The sequence below is a fragment of the Mugil cephalus genome, chromosome 1 (genome assembly GCF_022458985.1).
Source record: "Mugil cephalus isolate CIBA_MC_2020 chromosome 1, CIBA_Mcephalus_1.1, whole genome shotgun sequence".
Classification (NCBI taxonomy): domain Eukaryota; kingdom Metazoa; phylum Chordata; class Actinopteri; order Mugiliformes; family Mugilidae; genus Mugil; species Mugil cephalus.
In genome coordinates this window covers 1936140-1957408 of record NC_061770.1, presented here as the reverse complement: position 1 = coordinate 1957408, position 21269 = coordinate 1936140, and the positions used below count along the sequence as shown (strand labels likewise).

Sequence of the window (21269 nt, the reverse complement as noted above, 5' to 3'; positions counted from 1 at the left end):
GGGTCTATATTCTGGATACTTTCCTCTCAGCAGTTCTGGGTGGCAGGATGTTCCAATGGATGGAGCTTGTTTGCAGTGTTAAGTTGCATTTGGCACACACATAAAACTTCTTCTGTTTGTCTGTCCAGGCACGAAACACTGCACTGCTAACCTTTTTATTCCGCCCGCTTTTCTTCCTTCTGGACTCTTGTTGTGGAAAGAGGAGTTCCTTGGCTCTGACAGACTGACGAGAATGCGTCCTTTTTGTTTCGAGGCTTTGTATTTGAGGAGGGTTTACTTCGCATAACCTGCTTTTCTCATATCGCTTTACAGTTGAAGGAATAGCGGTAAGGAAATACGTCAAGGTGTCATTATTGAAAAGTTAGACGGAAATGGTTTTACAAGATAGCTGGAACTATTTCTCAAGCAAGGAGGAGCTTCTTACAAACTGATTATTCAAATTAGAGATGTTGTAGGACAACTGACAGGTGCAGCCCCCCTGTGAAATCCTTATTTTCTTTTCGGGGAGTGAAATGAGTCCTTATAATGAGCTTGAATGCCTCCTTCATCCAGGGGAGAGTGAGCTGTGAGGCTTAATTAAAAGAGTCAAGTCAGATCCCATCCGTTCTGTGCAAGCACAACGCTGGGAGACTCTGGGATGTTAGCACAGTGGGACAAGACTCTACCTGCCGCAGCACTCATTGTACCCTCCTCTGCTTTCTCCTCATTCTTGACATTTTCGATAGCTAGGATAGACTCAGGAATGCCTGGCAGAGCGCTAGGTGGGGAGGAGGTGCATTGTCTGAGGAGGAAGAAATGAGGCTTTGTGTGAGCCTGGAAGAACATTGCAGCCATAAGAGAAAATAAGATCAGTGATGTAGAACGAAGGAAAAACAGAGGATTTTTTTTGTACATGTGAGGACGTGGACTGCAAAGGGTGTTGTGTTTGCTCTGGTATATTTGTTCGAGTTTGGATCAGGGCTGCGTGAAAGCAGAAGCCTTCAGGCATTATGTTTCATGCTCTCTCTACCCATGTGCTCTACACACTGGGTGGTGGCACTTCAGGGGCAAGGAGTCCATGTGTGCAGTCAGGCTTTCATCTGCCACCCTCCCCAAAGGAGTGTTTACAAGACTTCAGTACACACATGCAGTTCGGGCCTGTTCTCACAATTCTGTCTGCCATACTTACCGTAAATGAGAATGCCCTCTTTTCTCCTTTCAGGTGGGTTATCTCTGCTTACTGCAAGCCCTCAGAGACATCACTGCTCATTTGAAACAAGAAACTGAGATACGAAAAAGAATGTCACTCTTAAACTCATAATGCACCTCATCTGCATTGTTGAATTTGCACCTTGTCGGGGCAGATAAGTAGAGGGCCTCTGGCACACAGTCTCCTCCTTTGTTTGGTCCTCTAGTGAAATGCTATCGCTGTCAGTTGTGCTGTGCAGACAGTTGACAGATAATGTGTCAGACAGAATCAGTTGCTTGTTTCTGTGAAAACACAAATGGAGTCACGGTTATTTTAAAACTGGATAAAGGGGCCAATTGCAAGGCTCAACACAACGCTGCCTTGTCCTCCAGGTCCCTGTTTTTTTTAAAAAAAGCGTATGTGATGTTTCGTATGTGGTGTTTATTATTGTTTCCACTTATTTTTTTTCCAGTGAATTACAACAGGGACAGGAGGCGGAGGTGTTGGGGGGTTTGGAAGAGAGGAAGCCTGCTTGATGGAAAAGTGTTGAGCGCACAGGGAGATTGTATCTGTGTTGTTCTGTTTATCAGCTGCTTTTGTTTCAGCTCTTGATGACTTGATGCCAAAACCTTTCCCTCGAGGCCTTGATGAAGACCAGCAACAAAGGGCTGTTTCTTCTTTCTTGCCTTGAATTCTTCCTCTTTTCCCCTTTTTTTGTCTCACTTTTTGGAAGGCGAGACATGAGCTTGTCAGAAGGCAGTGCACAGTCATGCAACAGCTGCATCAGAGAAGATTTCTTTGCCCCTCTGTGTTGCATCTATTTAAATCCATAACGCTGAGTGCTGCTAGTGTCCACGCTGCCCTTGAGGGATGTTAATGAGCAAAATTTTACTGCTCAACATACCACTGGCTCTTTATGATCTGTGTGTACAGCAGTCCAGAGGCTGACTGGTAATGGGGTTAGACGGGCTTGTTGAGAACATGATGGGAGTTCTGATTTGCCGGCAGGTGGTCTTGCTTAATGATGGGCGAGCAGACAGTCCTCTGGAATGCTCCTCCGGTTGGGTGGGATGTGGGATGACTGTTTGGGCCCACTCCCCCACCCCCGTCTCCTTCAGTGCTCCTTGAGTGAATAAGGCAAGGCCTTTGCGGAGTTTTTTTTTTTTTTTCTTTCCCACTGTTTGTGCAAGGAGGAGGCACGGAATCGCCTGGAATTCCTAACTAGGCTGCCTCCTCACTTTCTGGAGATGTGATGAGATAATGATAGAATGATAGCAAAATGGGGAGGGGAAAGGATGCAGGGGTCAGTTAATCAACCCTTAATGAGCCCTGCTGAGAGTATGTTGATACTCGGATATTTCAGGAATATTTTTAGCAGAAGTGGCCATCTCAGGAGAGATCCTAATTTATTTCATAATTGGTTATCATGTTTTAAACGTAAGTCTCTTACATTAAATATATGGCTTCCGCAAAGTCTCCCAAAAGTCTCCCAAAGTCTCCCAAAAGTATAACAACCTCCTAGTGGAGGTTGTTTTTATTTAAGGTGAGGTAGTCCACCTCTGCTATAAAACACTCTGGGGAAACTTGCAGCACGTTTGCTGCCTTATAATTAAAATATTAGACTACCACCTGCTCATGTTGTAATCTTGGAAAGAAATTGTAGAGATGGATGAGAAACATCACTGTGAACAGTGAAACATGACAGCCTACCACTTTCCCGGGTAGTTAAACATATGGCTTTTGGGTAATTCCAAAGGGGAGACTGGAATTTATTTTATTGTGGCTCTGGAAAGTGTGTGAAAATGCACCCAGGTGACTGAACTAAAGCACTGGAGTCTTTATCCAGTCCATGTCTACACAAGCAGCCTTTTGTCTTCAGGGAGTCATGGGAAGTCAAGAAGGGTGACTTTAGGGATTGGATTTTTCTCAGGGTCCTTGAATGGATTAGGCGATAGTCTAAGAGTGAGAGTTCATACGCTTGCTGTAGAGCTTTTCTACAAAGGTGTACCCCTGGTAATCTGTGTACCCTTGGTGGCTTATGTCAAAGCATTTATGCAGTGAAGTGAACAGAATTGGACAAATGAAAAATCTTGATGGAAGGCTTTGATGAAATAAGCAACAAAGGCTCAAAGAGAGAACCAAGACCAGTGGACCTGTTTGCCAGCTAGCCCCAGAGTCTCCAGAGTTATTGCACATTTTAGATTTTAATTAAAAATGCGGAGAGAGCCTGCTTGGCATAGCGATAAAGGACTCTGAAATGAAAAAGCTATGAAAGATGGAAGAGAGCAAAGAAGGAATGGACCACTTAACCGCAGTCTGCTCACCTTGGCTTGTATCCCAGCCTGAAGCAGAGTGTATCACTCTCCTGTTGATAAGAATCACAGATGGTAGGGATAGAATGCAAAGACACCTACATGTAGTGACATGCCTGTCACTACATGTGAGATGTTAACATGCTCAGTGTGTACACACAGACGTACCATGTAACATTAGGCCTGTCCAAATACACTGTATGTCACGTGAAAAGGTCCACTCTAAATCCATCGTCGTATTTTATTAGTTTATATTTGATGACTGCAAATATTCTTTTTATTTTTTAATTCTGTTCCAGCTTGTGTAAGTTATCTTTCTGTGCATATAATCCTGCTATACTTCTTAGCTTACTACCCTAAATGTAAAGGACTTCTAAATGCTTGTTACACGACATTGACATTCTCCGCATCCTACTTTGGATTTCTTTGTGGACATTTCGATCCAAAAAAGGTTCTCTCATGTTCAAATCAATTAAAAGTAATTTGATGATCTTTAACAAGCGGCATTGTTCTGAAGCTAATGAAATTGAAAAGAGGATGTCGAGTTAGTTGGTGTCAAAGTCTCGGTTAAGCTCTTCTTTAGTTTAAGACCCGGAAAAAGGAAACTTACCCAGGAGGCTCTGAGCAAGGCCTTGGGTGTACAGTGACCCGGAAACCTCCCTCTTCTGTCCCGAACATAAAGAGCTCAGAGCAGCAGTCTGCATGAGAGCTGGACTCCCTCTGGAGAACTGGATCCATGACAAAATTCCTGCTACCAAGGCCGTATTTCTAGAGCAGGGCAGCTGCCGTGGCAAGTGCGGCTACTTACTGTCAACACGCCAAAAACATCAAGTTTAGAGAAAAGGGTTTTGGTGAGTACCGGGGGGATAGCATGAGTCTGACTTAGATTTGTATTTAAGTCAGCTCACTTGTCAGTCAAGAGTGTCTCGATCAAGACATCAAGAAAAAACAAGGGAAGAGGTTAAAAAAGTTTTTTTGATCTGTATATTCTTTTTGTTGTGGGTTGCATTGGGGGATACTTTTATAAATGCCTCCGCCAGAAATAGTTTGACAAACTATAACTTTCTTGTAGGATTCGCAGGGCTGAGAGAAGAGACCTCATTTTTGAGAAAGCGGAACATATTTCATCTAAATTACCCCATGGTTAGATTAGAACAGAAAGAACTGGGTTCAGAGTTTAATTCCATTCCATCTCTCTCTGGATGTGTCCTCAACATGCACTGACCCAATGCCTCTGAATCAGAACAATCATATTCATCGTTTTCTCTTGGTATGCACCTGTTTCACACAGCCATCCATATTCCTGCACAGGCAACTAGTTATATATGCCTGTGGCCTTGTTTCCAGACTTCTGTGTGCTGCTAAAACAGCTCTTTTGAAAAAGCTGTCCTCAAGATTTAAAGGTTTTGAGCCTAATCCTGTGCATTTCCTTATTGTACAAGTGCTGTGCATACAGGAAGAAGGGGAGACTTCACAGCTTGGAGCCCTACGTTCAAAAACAACTCATGGGACGCACAGGCTTCCCAATGTGCTATTCTGTACAGAAGATTACAGCTCAGTCTCCATTGCTTCCTTTCCTCCCCATCCATCTTTATGTCGAAGTGTTGTCATGGTAAATTGAGGATGAACCCTCATCTGTCTCATGTGACTTGTTGTCCATGTGTCCTGCTGTCTTTGCCATTATGTTTGTTTTTCTTCCTTCTTTCAGTCTCAACTTCAGTCATGTTACCACATTCAGATGATGTCCTCCCCATATGTCTGGTTTCATGAGTTATTGAGTCCAGGAGGTCTGAGATCTGTCCTATGTTTCTGCGTCTCACCTCTGTTGCAAACATAGTTGATATGTTGATATGCTACTTGATAAGTTGGCTCATCATATTCTGGATTGTATCTGTCAAACTTTACCTCCTTTAACACACGTTAAAATCCTTTGCTGTACCACCAGCCGTCTCCCTTCCCCTGGCCTCTCTCTTCCATATTCTCACAGTCGTCACCTCCCTCCTCCCACTGTTCCCATCACACTGCACTTCCACCTGTAATTAGACTGGAATCCCACGGCCTCTAAAGCTGTCATACTCCTAACAACCAGGTGCACTTAGTGCAGCCTCTGACCTAATTCCACATGCCTACCTTCTCCTTTAGAGTCCTAAAGAGTCCCAAACTAACACTGAATTCAGAAAGTCAGTTTCCTCGGAATAAATAAAATACCTACTATATCTATCTATCTATCTATCTATCTATCTATCTATCTATCTATCTATCTATCTATCTATCTATCTATCTATCTATCTATCTATCTATCTATCTATCTATCTATCTATCTATCTATCTATCTAAATAACTTAAGTCTATTTACATTTTCAGACAAGATAATCCTAAATTCATCCCATTGTTATGAAGACTTTTGCAACGCCATAGGAAACTGTTCAAACGTCTAGAGAATTTAGAGGAATCCAAATTCTTTTATTCTCTGATCGGTCTAGATTTGAAAAAATCTGGGTTTGCAGATCAAAAACGTCATACACAGCTCTAACAGCAATGTCAGACCTGAAAGCTGATGTGTGGAGACATTTTGGATTTAAAAATCTATGACACCAGAGAAGAGCTGAACAAAAGCAAAGCCGAATGCAAGATGTGAAACTAAAGGTTAAATTCTGTGAAAAATGACACAAATCTCCTATGCCAATGACAAAATTAGTTTTATGAAAAACTCTCTTTCACAAAATTGTTTCAAAACTGATTCGAGAAATCACTAACTCAACCGTGTCATATATATATATATTTTTTTTTAAGAATTTTAAAGAATGGATTTAGCCAAACTTGAGGACTAAACTAAAAAGAGATTAGAAATGTAATGCCATCTGGGATGGTTGAGTTTCCTTTGTTTTCCTGAGCTATGGAATTCATGATATGCGTCTTCAGACAAACCCCTTAAAATGACAAGACTACTGAGGGCTGAATCCCCCCGCACGCCCTCTGGGCTGACAGATTTGTCTGGCTGGAGGGACGCACTCAGTCTGCCCTGTTGTTTTAGCCAACAATGGCAAGGACGTGATGGCTTTCAGAGACAAACAGAGATATCTGGCAGAGGATATCTCACTAGCTTGAGCTTGTTTCTGTATATACACACTCGCATGCACGCACGCACGCACGCACGCACGCACACACACACACACACACTCTCTCTGTCTATCCTCTGAATAAAACATGAACAAAGTACAACTAATTTCAGACTTAGCCAATGCATTGTGATTTCCTTCAACAATGAATTGCTTCCAAAGTAACGACAAACATCTCTGTTTCAAAATGCTGTAATCAGGACACATAGAAGATATTTGGTTGACCACATGATCTATTTGTTTAGAATGAGCAGATCCTGTCTGTGTTATGTGTGCTAAAAAATAATGTTGCAAAGAGAAAGCTAATTGTTCCAACCATTCGTGAGTGAGAGCTATAAAGCTGCCTGTTGTTAGTTGTTTTGTCAGTTGCAATACAGTACGATATGATGTAATGCTGAATTTGCTGAATCTGTCAGTGTAAAAGGTTTAAGTTTATTGGAAAACCTGAAATGAATCTCAGAGTAGTTGCTTAGAAGCCACTGAGTCATCTGAAATTGTGCTTACAAATAGTAGCAGCATGCAGAGGTTGTGGCCCAGCTGTCAGTACGTTTACATGGACATGAACAAACCGAATTATTGCCTTAACCGGACTATGACTGGAGACCTTAAGTGGATGCAAACACATTACTCTGACTCAAATTGGAGTTCTCATTATCCAATTAAGGCACCCAGATAATGCTTAATCGGACAATTAACAGGATAATGCTTGTGCGCATGCTCCACAACAGCTGCACTGGCGTGTGACCCCGGAACAAATACATCCAAGAAAGCTGGTTGCAGAAGAAGAAGGTGGTAAACAGAGGAGGTAGAAGAACCGTCTGAGGGATAGAGCGCATCTTATCTGCACCAGAAGTAGCGCGAACATTACGTATGAGATAAAAAAAAAGGACTATTGTTTGAAATGCCGGTCTGCCGCATGAACGACTCTTGTTTATTATATGATGTAATAGGTCAACTGGAAAGGGAGCTGTATTAACATGGTATTAACCCTCTGAAAAGACACATATCACCACCTAGTGTGGAGGAGGAGGACATGTTCCCGTCAGTTATTCGATTTTCTCTGCTGCATGTAAACTGGGACAAGGACTGTCGTCAGAAAATCGAATTTCGAGCATAACTTGATTAAGCTGTGCATGTAAACGCACTGACAGATGCATACTATGGCTGTGAGGCACCTGGAGCACATGCTTAGCATTGATTGCAAGTCAAAATTAAGATTTATGCAGCAGAAGGTCAGGAATTGATGATGTAGGGCAAGGGTGTCAAATTTTGTTTTGTAATTGTGCAGTTCATTAAATGTAACATTTTCATGATGTTCTTCTTTGCACTAAAACAAAGGTTATTTATAGGTTAATAAGCTATTGTGGTACTGGTCCAGACCTCTTGAGATCAAACTGGACTGTATGTGGCCCCTGAACTGAAATTAATTTGTCACCTCTGGTGTAGGGCAAAGAGAAAGTAGAGTAAAAAGAAAAAAAAGAAATACGAGGTTGGATAAAAGTTGTTGCTAGTGTGGTAAAAGCCAGAAGAAACAGAATGTAGAAAATGTGGGCTGAGAGCATATGTTTCAGACACCATGAGGTGTAATGTTTTTCTGTAATACAACTGAACACTACCTTTAACACGCAATCTCTGCTACCCTCAAACACATAATTAAAATGCCCACATTGTCAGTATCATCCTTCCACTGCTTTTGATAGTCTCTTACACCGTACTGGAGCAACCCCCACACTAAAAAACAAAAGAACACTTGAAGCGAGTGCCATGAGGCAGCTTTTGGCAATTTCCAGCAGAAGCATGACGCCTAAGAGAGGCTTGGCCTGAGGTAGCAAGTTCTATCAGAGACTGTGAGCTGTCGCCAGAGGTATGCCCAGATGATCCTCTCTGAATACTCCTTATTGTCACTCTGTAGTCTCTTGTACTATATTACACACACACTGTGGTTTTATTACCATACAGTGCTGTCAGCATTTTTGAAATATAACCACAATCGCTTGGGACTATGAAAGCAATAGCTACAAAAAAGTTTCTTTGACCATCTTTCGGGAAAATGATTTCCCTTTGCTCTGTGAGAGAGTAGAGGAATGCTCTGGAAGAGCACTTAAAGCAGACATTTTTGAGAGAGGGATCTTAGGGAAATATATGAGCATTGAGATGGATAGAAGTGTTGAGAGTGGGAAGTTTGTGTTTGTTCTATTTTTTCAACAGGCTATGTGACCTGCTTGGACTGGTTCTACATCTACCTGTTTGAAAGTTCTTTGTAAATGACTAAACATCATCAATCTCTTATAGTAAATTTTAACCTTGTAAAACTTTATGAGTTCTTTTTTAAGTTCTGGACAAAAATGTGTTACAGTTAGAGGAGGTTGCAGTGAATGGTTGGGCACAGATACCACTCTGGTCTCCAGTCTTTGCTTCACGCCTTGTGAGGTTTGAAATTTCTGCATACATGTATATTTTTCACTTGTGGTGTGAATTTCTTCTTTCTTTTCCTGAATATCTAATATGCAAAGTCAAAAGGAAATTGAGTGTCCTCTCTTTGCCCACCAAGTTAGTTACTACATTATAAAAAGTGGCATTATATAAAAGAGAATGGATAATGATCCAAATAAAGAAACAGAAAGAAAGAAACAGTAGGATCAATTTAAAATCATGAAACATATATTTCATGAATGATGTCTTGCATCTTGTGGGTCAGCAATGCAGAGTTGCTCATCAAGAATAAGACGTGTATATACATATATATATATACATACATACATACATACATACATATATGGGGCGGCTATGGCTCAGTAGGTAGAGCAGGTTGTCCATGAACCAAAGGGTTAGTGGTTTGAACCCCCAAGTGTGCTATATGTCCTAGAGCAAGGCACTGAACCCCCAGTTGCTCCCAGTGCAACTGGCACTGGGGTGTGAATGTGTGTGTGCTTGTGTGAGCGAACGGGTGGATGTGTCTCTGACTGTAAAAGCGCTTTGAGTACCTTTGAGTAGGTAGAAAAGCTGTATGTAGAAAAGCTCTATATAAGAGCAAGACCGTATATATATATATATATATATATATATAACATGCACATCTCTCATTGGCTGACGACTAATATTTGCTTTTGCTTTGTCTCAGATGAAAGGAGTGAACGTCTAAAGGTCAAGCAAGAACATCTGTGGTGGTACTTTGGACTTGTACTAATAATGGATTTGATATTTTAGAGGGGGTTCATTAAGTTTAGTGTTGTTGAGGAAATATAGTTATACCTTTGAGGAAATGTGCAAGTGTAGGTAACAGCTTATCTTGATCAGGCACTGGATGCGAAGTTGCCACTGGAATTCCCCCTGGGACCTTTTTCACTTGTTGACTTCCACGGGCCTCATTCCAGCTCAGTCAGGGTTCAGGCTGCTGCATGAGTATTTAGCCTACAGACATCCCATTCCATTTAAATGAAGGGAGAGTGAAAGGCAATAGGTCAGACTCCAGTTAGCCCTTACCTGAGGCTGAAGGAAGGCTGAATGAGTTAGGGGTTGAGGGTGGAATCAGGGTCAGACGTGTTCACAGCCAAAGCGACCCTTGACACATTCCCAGAGTAAGCAGCTACTGAACAACCTGGGGATTATCTTTAACGTGCTAAGCGCCCCCAATATTGAGCTGACAAAATTTGTCATATTGAAAAAGGATTTTGTGTGTACAGTATGTGTGTGTGCTCCAATGTACATTCACCCCCTTACTGTTCTTTTCATTGCTTTAGAAGATCTAAAGTGTCACATTTGTTGCTCCCACTCAAACGTATCTCTCCTCCTTTGTCCCCATGTGTGTTTCTGCATGTCTATCTTTCTGTATGAGTCACTCTTAAACACACTGTTCTCCATCTCACTCACTCTTTCTTTCTGTCTCTCAGTATGGCTCTCTCTCTTCTGTTCACTCTGTGCAAATTTAACTTGCTGGTAAGGATGCTAGTGGAATCTTGATCAGCTCCAATTTACATTTAGACAATGGTTGGAGTTAAGGGGTGAGATTTCTCTCCTCTTCTTCCTCTGTTTTCCCCTCCTTGAACCTTCGATTCCCTCTTTTTGTCCTCCCCTCTGCTTGTGTGTCTCTGCCAGCAGCCCCCATCCCTCCTCCTTTATTGTGTTTTTTGGAAGATGGAATACAAAGGATGGAGAGGGAGCCACATGGACAGTAGACTAAACTCAAAGCTTCAGGAGTTCATCTGTGCTCATGAGAACACAGCTCCTCTGATAATGAACACACACGCAGTCAGCCTGCCTTATGTTGTGCCGTCTGGCTGTCATTTCTAAATGTGCATTGTGTGACATGACACAGCACACTACCATCAATTAACATAAGCTTCATTTGACATCAATTCTGGTGGCACATTCATGGATTTTAATTCAAAGTGATCCTCATTGAAAGGATGCACTCTCATGAATAACATGACACTAGACCAACGGCGTTTAAGTTGACAGTCAGATGAAGAAGCATGTGAGGGTGCACTTACAGGGACAAATATATTCCATGTCACTTAAATTTAAGTATTAAAAATATGGCTTTGCTAAAAAGGCCATTGTGTGAATATGGATGTGGGTGTCAGATAGTAATGCAGTGCTGTGTTTCTCTTATAAACAGAGAAATGTGATTCCTTTTTTTAGGAGCTTTTGGTCCAAACAGTTGGTGAGCTGCTGAGAACTACACGCATTCAGGGCCCTTTTTTTCTGTGTGAATTTGCTCAGCCAATAGAAATACTGAATTAATGTAGCCACTAGTGTCTCTTAGGTCTGTGCAACATCTAAAAATATTACAGGCTTGAGAAAGCCTTGTCTTCACTGTTGGTTTCTCTGCTTAGATTAAGAGGTGTTTGCACAGTTAAGAGTTTACCAGTGGTGGTTGGTGCATTTGTGTATTGACCCCAAAACTTTAACAAAGACAAGTTTTTTTGTGGCAGAGAATTGGTCTCAACATGAAACTCAGTTTCACATCATAGGGAGTTGATTTGTTTGCTGTCTTACCAGGAAATTGATGGGTTGATATCAGTTTTTGTGTAGACCAGTCTTGGATGTGAATGCAGGCTTCACTTGTTCTCCAGCTGGTCCACAGCTAGCTGTTGAAGGACCATAAATGGAAACTGTTGGCGCACCGCTTGTTAATCAAAACGCCACATTCAACAGTTGAGTAACAAAAAGTAATGCAACAAATGACTTGTGGAATGAAATAACTATTAAACAGAGAAATAATAAATAAGTGATTGTAGTTGTCCAGTACCTTGTTGATTGTTGTGGTTTTCTGCAGGTGTGGAGCACATATTATGGTGGCCTGTTGTAACTGTACTATACTCAGGAGTAACTGACCAAAACAAACTTACCGTGAAGTAGAGACCAGTATATCAACATTAAAACCACTAGAATAACAGATTTGGTTTTGTGCTTTGCTTTATTTGGCTTCAGATCGAAACTTTTTCATGGTTGTGTTGTTCTTCCCACAGGCCAGAGACTAAGTTATTGAATTCCTGAAGAGAAAAAAGAAAGAAAAAAAAAACACCTGCTGCTTGACAAATTGTTGGGTCACTCTGATTCAATAACAGTTCTATGAACGACCCTTACATGTTATGGTCTGGTTTTGCTCTGGCAGACTGAGGATCTCACTGATTGCACCTAAATGAACAAATGAGAAATGCCATTGGAGTTAGATCATTCGCCTTGTCTCAGTACAGCTGTAGCCATTTTAGGAACTAATAAATTCCAGTGGAAATATTGGAATGATCTGCAGGAAACACTAGAAGTGCACATTTCTGTCCCATGTCAGTCATCTAGGAGTCTTTTAGATTTTCTTATTGATACCAAGCTATACCAAGCTATTTCCGCGCACTCTGTTTTTTGCTTTCCCTGTGTCTCTTATACCGCTTTCCCATTGAAAATCCCGGGTCGACTCGCCTTTGGTGCGATTTCACATTGGCACAATCCCAGGTTGGACCTCCCGCTGTGAGAGCTACGTGTCTATTTTTCCTCCCTCATATGTCAATGAGCAAATTGCAGATAACATTACAGTTTGTTGATGACCTGTAGAATGGACCGGTCAAACCCCTCTCTTTCAAAAGGCTGCTGATATTAGAATAAATCACTGTGTCCTGCACAGAGCCCGATATCTGCCGCCAAATCTCCTCTTTTCCTCAGATGGAGAGCACTGCCATGATTGTTAAAAAAGTGTGGGATATTGCTATACAAGCTGTATATAATACACAGTCGCACAGTCAATTAACGATCGTGTAACAACACATTTGATTTGTTTGATTGAAAAATATGAACAAAAATCTCTGCCCTTCAGAGATCAGTCTTTACGGGAGTAGACCAAAACTTGTTTTTGAAGCTTTTACAATGATATAGTCTGTCAGGCCGTCGAGTCACAATGTAACAGGCAGATATATCAGCTTCAGAGTGAAAAACCCGGGTCGATGCGGCATTCCTGTTCACATCGATGCTGTGTCGAGCTGAGCCGATAAAATCCCGGGTGGACCCTTTCACATCGCATCGACACGGGTTTCCGCTCGATGTGAAAGGGGCTTTATTGACTGTGCCTGCTACTCTTGTTGCATGAATGGCACAACCCTTTTATTTTAATTACAGGCCTGGTTAAATACAGGTAACACTAATACCACGTAAAGAAGGATCTTCTTTACCCTCATCCAAACCTTAGATGTTTAAGTCCCTGTGACAGCTTACACTCAATGTATAACCAGCATCATCCTTCACTTGACAATCATAACAAACAGGAAGGGTGGACATCAAGTCTGTTGGCTAAAACGCATTCTTCCTAAAGGCTTTCAGTTGGCGGATTACCTGCAGTCAATCAAGGCTGCTGTGTTTTGGATTCGCTCGCTTTAGCCCCGCCATCACACCTCTGACGGAGCCGAAATGAGATCCAGCATGCAAATCACCCGGCTGGTTTGAGATGAAGGGGCGACAGTCCTGATAAAGGGTGACGCTTCATCACCTCCCCTCTGCTGATAACTGCAGAGGACTGTGAAGTTTATTAAAAAGTTCCCCTCCCGAGAGTGCCCTGTTTCTGAAATGTGTGTGCACACGTATTCTTGTGTGTCTATGTGTGTGTTTCTGTACATTGTGTGTACATTCAAATTGATTTGTGTTTTTGCATATGCACATGACTGCAGAGGTCTTTCTCTCTCAGGCACTACTGCAGCGAGTGGAACCTCCTGAGAGCGCGCAAGCGGATTTTTTAATTTCACTCCTCTCCGCTGCCAGTCGGCTGAGTTAAGAGGAATTGAAATGTGATAAGAAGAAAGAAGTTTTTTCATCAACACCAAACTTTGAGCCCAAGCTGTTAACAGGCTTCGTTTATTAAGCACTGAGAGGGAGAATGAGTGGAGATCGTGACGGGAGGGGATGGGGCTTCATTGTTGTATCTGCCGGTGTGGTTTTAAGAGAAGGCTGTGGAATACACGCTTAGAGTTGGGGCAGATTGTAAATGATCACCCTCAGGCCACCGCCAAAGCTTCTCCTTTTTAGATCAGCGTTGACAAAGGCTTGGAGGCCAGCTTGTGGTGGGGTGTGGAAGCTTTTGCGGGGGTGGCCTTTGTTGTTTGACTTCTTGTCTTTTTGAACCCTCCCCTCCCAGCCACCTGTCTTCCATCATGGCTGATCATCAAAGCTCTGCGGCTGAACACAGCTCGCTACCTTCTCCCAACTTTGAAGATCTTCAGCTCCTCCTTCTCTCCCTTTGAGATGAAGCGTAACAAAAACACATTTTTGGTGGGAGTAGAATCAATAAAAAAATATAATAAAACAATAATAGCTACTCAAACCCTGCACTACGTTTGAGCAGCAAACTCAAGTTCATGGAATGGAGGAACTATTTAAGAATTAAGGAGAAGGGACCATGGTAGTTCAGAAGATTCGGGGTATTGTTGTGACCTCCTCATCAAAGCATGAAGAGAGTTTTGAAAAAAAGGAGGCGGCTTTTTGTTAGTTACACGGCTGTCCCCTCCTGACAGATATAACAGATGCTGTAAATGGGAATAATCTGGCTTCTTCTTCATTTTGGGGCCCTTTCTGCATTGCATGTCTACCACACCTTCTTGAACCTCTGATTTTTGTAGCATTTTTATCACTAATTCCCCTGTCGGGTTTGTGCTGACATAACCACCCAGATCCTAACTAGTGGGCCATCCTGTTGGGCTTGTGGACATCCCTCACACATGCATGCAGCCCAGCACACTTTATCCTGCCCTTCTGGGGTCAGGGAGACAGGTTCTCATGTGTGCAGATTATTCACGGGGATTTCATTTTAAATGAGGTGAAATTATTGCTTTTTGTAACACGGTCTTTCAGAAGTCACTGCCAGAGCTCGCACTATTCCTCTCCTTTTTGTACTGCTTCCCTTTGTTGGTCTGCATGGCAGAGTAACCTGACCCCGGACGTGACAGGTGCTCAGTTGAAAGAAAAAAGCCAGTTTTAGCAGTGACTTTAAGTTTCAAGCTATTTCTATTCACTGTCAAAGACTTGGTATGTGTGAGAAAGATTTTTTTCTTTATGTCATTTATTCCTTGATTGAATGCTGTTGGCTCACATGAGGATGTTCTACATTAACAAAATTGGAACCTCACTTTAATTGATTTTTTGATCATTTGAAATTTTAAGGAAGAAAATCAGTGCAGAAACACTGAATTAATTAAGGATAGAGGAGTTGTTAAATACTTTTTGTGGCTTCTGTTTAACAGATTTTTGCCAGAAACTCATCACATTACATATTTTATTTTTAAAGTGGCAAGTAGAATAAAGCACTTCCATTGGTCTGAACTTGAGAAGTGGAAACTGAGACATTTCCTAGCTAGCGCAACTTCCGGCCATCTCAGAAGAAGAGTTTGCATGTCGTTGTTGTGTAACTCTGGAATTTTGCACTTTCCAGGCCTGGCTTTCTGCCTGGCTGTGAGTGAATGTGTGTCCAAGTAATTGTGTGGTCACTCTGTAGTGCTGTAAATGCTTGCATGCACAAACACCAAGCCACTTTGATGTCTGGACCACGGGTTTATTCAACATTTGAAGACAGTAAAGCGAGGCTCTGCGTGTGTTTATGTGCCAGGCTTTATGTGCACGTACAACACGTCAATGGGAAATGCACACAAATTCCTTTGAAACACTCCTCCTCAGTGGTCCTTGAGGTCCTGTCCTGGTCTCCGAGTCATCTGCAAACATCATTAACATGCTCAGTGTGATGACTGTCAGTCTCTCCCTGACGGCAGTGCTGGTTGTTTGCGCAGGGTTATTATCAGTTTCAACACACGTTCAATCATTCAGACTGCTTCAGCTGAACAGCGGCCAAATGCAAACATCCCACTTAATTTTTCCATTCCACTTTTATCCACTCCATTCCTTTCCAACTTGGGAGTGTCCTGTTCTGCTCTGTCGCTCACACAAGTCTGAAGTGTGAAGAAAGTCACTTTGAGACGGGTGTTTGTGGGACACAGACAGGCTACATTTGGAGTCCCTTTTTGATTTTGGGGGGAAGGGGGTGTGTAACTGGTAGTTGGGGGATGTACTCCTGCTGTTTGGCCTGCCCTTTTGTCTCCCTAATGACCCGGGCGCGTAAAGTTAGCTGCTCTATTCAGGAGGCATTAAGGGTCATTTTACCTGATGACGACCGTTTCCCCCATCACTAGCCTGGGGGAAGGGGGAAGTTTTAGAAGTCCCTCTGCAGTGGAAAGCCACCGTATTTACCATTAACCGCATTTTCATTGTTGTCAATGTCTTTTATAAGCTTTATTATTAGGATCAAATATTATATCCGTTAATATATATATATTTTAGCAATTTGTGGATCTCTTCACTCTACGTATAGGTCAGAAGTCAGGATTTAGTTGCAGCAGCAGTTCTGAAGCTGGTAGTGGTTCATTCTCCTGCTTTAAGACACTAATGTATGAATCTGACTTTGGTGAAATTTCGTCTGAAGTTTCAGCCACCTTTCTTCAAAGTGAAGCAGGATGTAGAAACACAAATTAACCTGACTGGCAAAAAAGACATAACACTGACTAGTGTTGGGTGGTGTTTTTACACGGTGAGCCAGTCTGACTAGTGTACAAGTATAAATGGCTTGCACCAGCATAGGCTATGTCCCGCAGAGGTATAAATCCCAGATTCTCTGAGGAAGGGTTGAGAAAGTACTACAGGCAGTTTCTACAATGAACGCCTCTGTGGATGTCTGTGCGTATCGCCCAAAGTGATTGCAGCAGACTAACTGTGGGAGGCTGCGTCAGGTCTTTTGCTTTTACCCACACCTTTATAATTCATTATGGAAAGACGATGCGAAGAGGATGCACAGACGCCTTTAAACTGAGAAATGTTTCTAAATTCTCCAGATATGCTGTCTTCCCACAGAGCACACAGGAAGGCTGCGGTCTATTCTATAGTGGCCTCATCAGTCACATTTTTCTGACTAATCTGTATCTGCTGCTATACAGATTCTATAGCTATGAAGTGCAAAGTCATAGTCAGCCCTTTTCAGTTTCTGTGTGAGGGGCAAGATGCTGGTATACGTAGCAGGCCGACTGATTGCGTGTCCGTGGATTGAAAAGCCATTGCCTCCAACTCCAGGAACATCTATTTTTTATGTGGAGGTTCAACATCAGTGTAGTTCTTACCAGTGACACAGATGCACTTAAAGTATCTGTTGGGCCAGGGACTCTGAAAGTGTCCTTATCAATCACGTTTAATCAAGTTACATGGGACATTTATGGGACAAAAAAACTGGCAGAGAAAGGCTGCACTCTGAAAGTCCTGGCCGAAGCCCAGAAAGACATTGAATTTATATAAGCAAGCTACTTAGACATATTGATCCACCGCCCCATAAAATACCTCGAAAACTTTTTTGAAGTTCCTCAGTTTGTCTAAAGGTACATTAAAATTGCAAGCAGGAGTCAAGTTCTGCAAACAACAGTCAACTTTGGGGTAAACTTAACCCAATTAACAGGGAGGCACTGAGATTTCTGTCTCTTTTAAATTACTGTGGCATGTTTTGAGTCTGGCTCCTGACTGATTTGATTGTACTGTATACATGCACCAGAGAGGCCAGACAGCTTCTCAGACTGATGCAGAATTTCAATGCAAGCATGCATATGTGCTACTGGCATTCATAGTTCATAGTTTTTAGGGAGGAACACAAGAGGGAATTTTGCAACTTCTTGTTGAGCGACACTTCTCAGATATATGAGAATTAAGGAAACCGATTTAGTTCAAAGCCACAGACTTGATTATTTATATTGAGCAATTTATATTATCCACAAACATATACCGAGTGTGGATTAAGACACTAGCATGAGCCGTCTCATTAGTATTCAGTTTGCCGCTTGCGGTGGAGTGCTCTAGTACCTGCTTGGTTGCTAAGGAATTGGCACTTAGGTAATGAAATGCCCATTGCTGACGGGGGCACTTGATTGTGCTGAGACCGAGAGAGTGGGGCCAAGTGAGAGGGGAATGGGAACTAGAGCGAGGGACAGGGCTGGGGATGAGCCCAAGTGAACACTAAGCACATAGCAGAGAGCTCGAGAAGAATAAGTGGCAAGGCTGCTGCTGCTGGCACGGATCCATCGCCAGAGGACAAGGCTACTTATAAAGTAGGCTCTCCAGAAGTCTTAACTCTCAGGGATTAAAAGAGGGACAGGTTGCCGAGCTTCAGGGGGTAAAGCTGTGAAACAAATCTCCCAATTTTCTCTCAATATTTGGAAGCAAACCATAATGATGTTATATTCTAATATATATATATATATATATATATATATATAATATATATATATATATATATATATATAGCTATCAACTTCATCAGACTTGCAATGCAGGTACAACGTAGTTCTGGCTTTAGATCTGGTAATGTGTCAACATTGCTAAAATGAAGCCCGATGAGGCTGTAGTGTACTCCTAGATTTATCATGACTTCACAGTCCATACAGTCCAATTGCTTCTTTTTGAGTTCAGCACTTATAACACAAAGCACAATTCAAAAAATCACAAATATCACAAACAGTTGCACGAGAAATATGATAGTGAAAAACCCTCTACCTCCTGCTGAGGTTGTTCAGGACAGATATGGCTGTGGGAAGGAAGCCCTTGGCAAACCGTGTCCTTTGCAAGTTATCTGTCTGTATCGGATACTGGAGGGAAGAGTGTGAAACATGGGTTGAGGGGTTGGCAGGGGTCATGTTCTATTGCCAGTGCTTTACCGGTTTTAGCAGTGTTAACTAAAGCTGGTAGGTTGTGAGTGACAAGGGTGATTATTTTTGAGCATGTATGGTTAGAAATTCGACCAGCTAGAAAATTCCCTTTTAGCTATGTCACTCACATCTTTCACATTCATAGTTTTCCTATTTTTTTTTCAAATCTTCCCTGCTCCCTCTGTTGTCTCTCACTTTCAGTGCTCCCTATTCCTATTCTTTTATTCTTTCATCAACAGACAGCTCCACCCTTTTTCAAACTTCCGTTCCATACCATCACCGGAGTATGAAAAGAAGCAGTTGCTCCTTATCTTCACTGCTTCCGCACCACCTTGGCTCCATTACCGTCAAGCCCCCTGCAATCTTAGACCTTTCCTCCCACTCTTTGACCCTCGTCCTCGATTCTTCCCATCATTGTCCTGACCTCAACATGATGCATAGACTACACTCATGCTTCAACAACTAGGCAGACATAACAAAACGTTTTTGTGAGTCACCTGCCTGCGCTTTTATTATTGTGCTTCGTGGAAGTCGGAAGCCTGACGGGCAGGCAGTGATTTTTGATCATGTTCCTGGAATAAGTAACGGCTCAAGTTAACAATGAAACCCGAGGAGGCCATTTAGTTGAGTATTTGCACCTCTGTTGACTTTTGGACATTACTCAAATTCCTCCCTCCATTCATTTTTGTGAGTGTGTCGTCATGTGTCAGTGCATCACTGGCCTGTTCTGGTGTAGCTTCGACCTTCAAACCCTAATCTCAGGTATGAGGGAGTGCGTGGTCCAGCTATCACCCATCATTTTTGGCGTAGTACTGGAAAAGTATCAGAATTGTGGTTTGTTAAAACCTTCAGAGGAATGTATATGAGTTTGTCTGGTTTTCTTTGGAGCTCAAGGTTTGGATTTTTGTCTGAAGAACAATTTGAGATGAAAAGATACATTTTCAAATATTCTAAAAAGGGAAAATTAGGAAATCCTTGCTTTGAGGAGCAGGAAACAAGAGGTGAATGGCATATTTAGCTATTTCCTCTTTCTGTCATCACATTACTGATGCTTAATCTAATCAACACTGCTGTTATGCAGTTAGCAGACATTGGATGTATTACTTTAAAATGGCTACCACTTGATAGAGATCTCTTTGCTCCCCAACCATATCTTACAATTGTCATTTTCTTGTCCTAAATGTTTTTCTTCCTTTATGTGTGAGACCTTTTATCAAACTACAGCTACTGTAATCTTGACTTTGATGGATGATTTTCCCGTGGAACAGCCTGCTTAGCCCATATGACCAGTGCATACTTTTATTCTCCTGACATCAAACACCAGGAGTGAAAATGATTGAAGCTGCACACTCACTAAATTGCTACCTGTAACAAGGAGGTCTTTACAAAAACCTGTGTTAAGGACGCAGGTGTTTTCTCTACAACACAGACGGGAGGGAGAACGGGGACGAGGGAGGGAGTGAGGGGAATGGGACGTTATTGAGGCTGGGGACATCTTAGATGGAGATACTATTTTTAAGAGTGATATGCAGTGAAAAGTAAGATTTTTTTTCTTTACTTGTTCCAGGTGGGAACTCAAAACATTTGCGAGTATATTTCGAATAGTATCAAGAGAGTTCAAAAGGCATTGATTATTAGCAAAAGACGTACTCTGTAATAATGTCCCATTTCTTCGTTCTGCAATGTTCAGGTTTTCAAGTCCTAGCTATATCATTTTTTATGTTAGTTATATTTGTATTTATTTTGCACAACCATACATAGATGTTTCACAATTGTGTGAAATATCTATATATGCTGGAGCATTACGATTTTCATAATCTGACTAAGATTCCTAGCTCAAATGATAAAAACTACTAAATAGGTACTCACATAGACTTTTCTTTCTCTTTGGTGACAAGAACAACAGCTGGAGGAAAAAGAATGTGCTGTAGTTGCTGTAAATGGGATTTTTTTTTTTTAAAGCCTTTTCCTTTGGGTGCAATATTTGCTAGTTGTAGAGTAGCTTTATAGAGTATTTATTCAAAAGGCCAGTGCTGTACTTAAAAATGTTACGTTTCTGAAAAATTCAGATGAAGCAAACAGATGTGATGAGCATGAGTCACATGATGATTGGAGGACAGGATTATGTTAAGAGTAGTGCTGTCCATAGATTGAAGTATTTAATCGTGATGAATCCCTCAGTTATAGCTAACATGCGTTCATGCAAATTAATCACGTTTCAAAATCTGTTTTTAATGCACTGAATGTTAGAAGCACTGAATGTTTTTGAAGATTGTATCACTCTTGTAAACTGGAATGGACAAATGTGCATTTTTAGTGCATCCAATGAAAATGATGCCAAATGTTTTTGGCAGTTTAGACGCTGCAGAGCATATTGCTGCCCTCTGCAGTAATTCTGCTTGATTTCCACAGGGTTGCTCCTGCTTTGATCACTTCCTGATTTCCCAAACTATGTTCAGGCCAA

General features: G+C 41.8%; 1 protein-coding gene across 8 annotated transcripts in view; it reads left to right on the top strand.

The window, feature by feature from the left end:
- The window catches only part of agrn (agrin), a 238124-nt gene that overhangs the window by 3078 nt on the left and 213777 nt on the right, over nucleotides 1-21269 (top strand). The window lies entirely within an intron of this gene.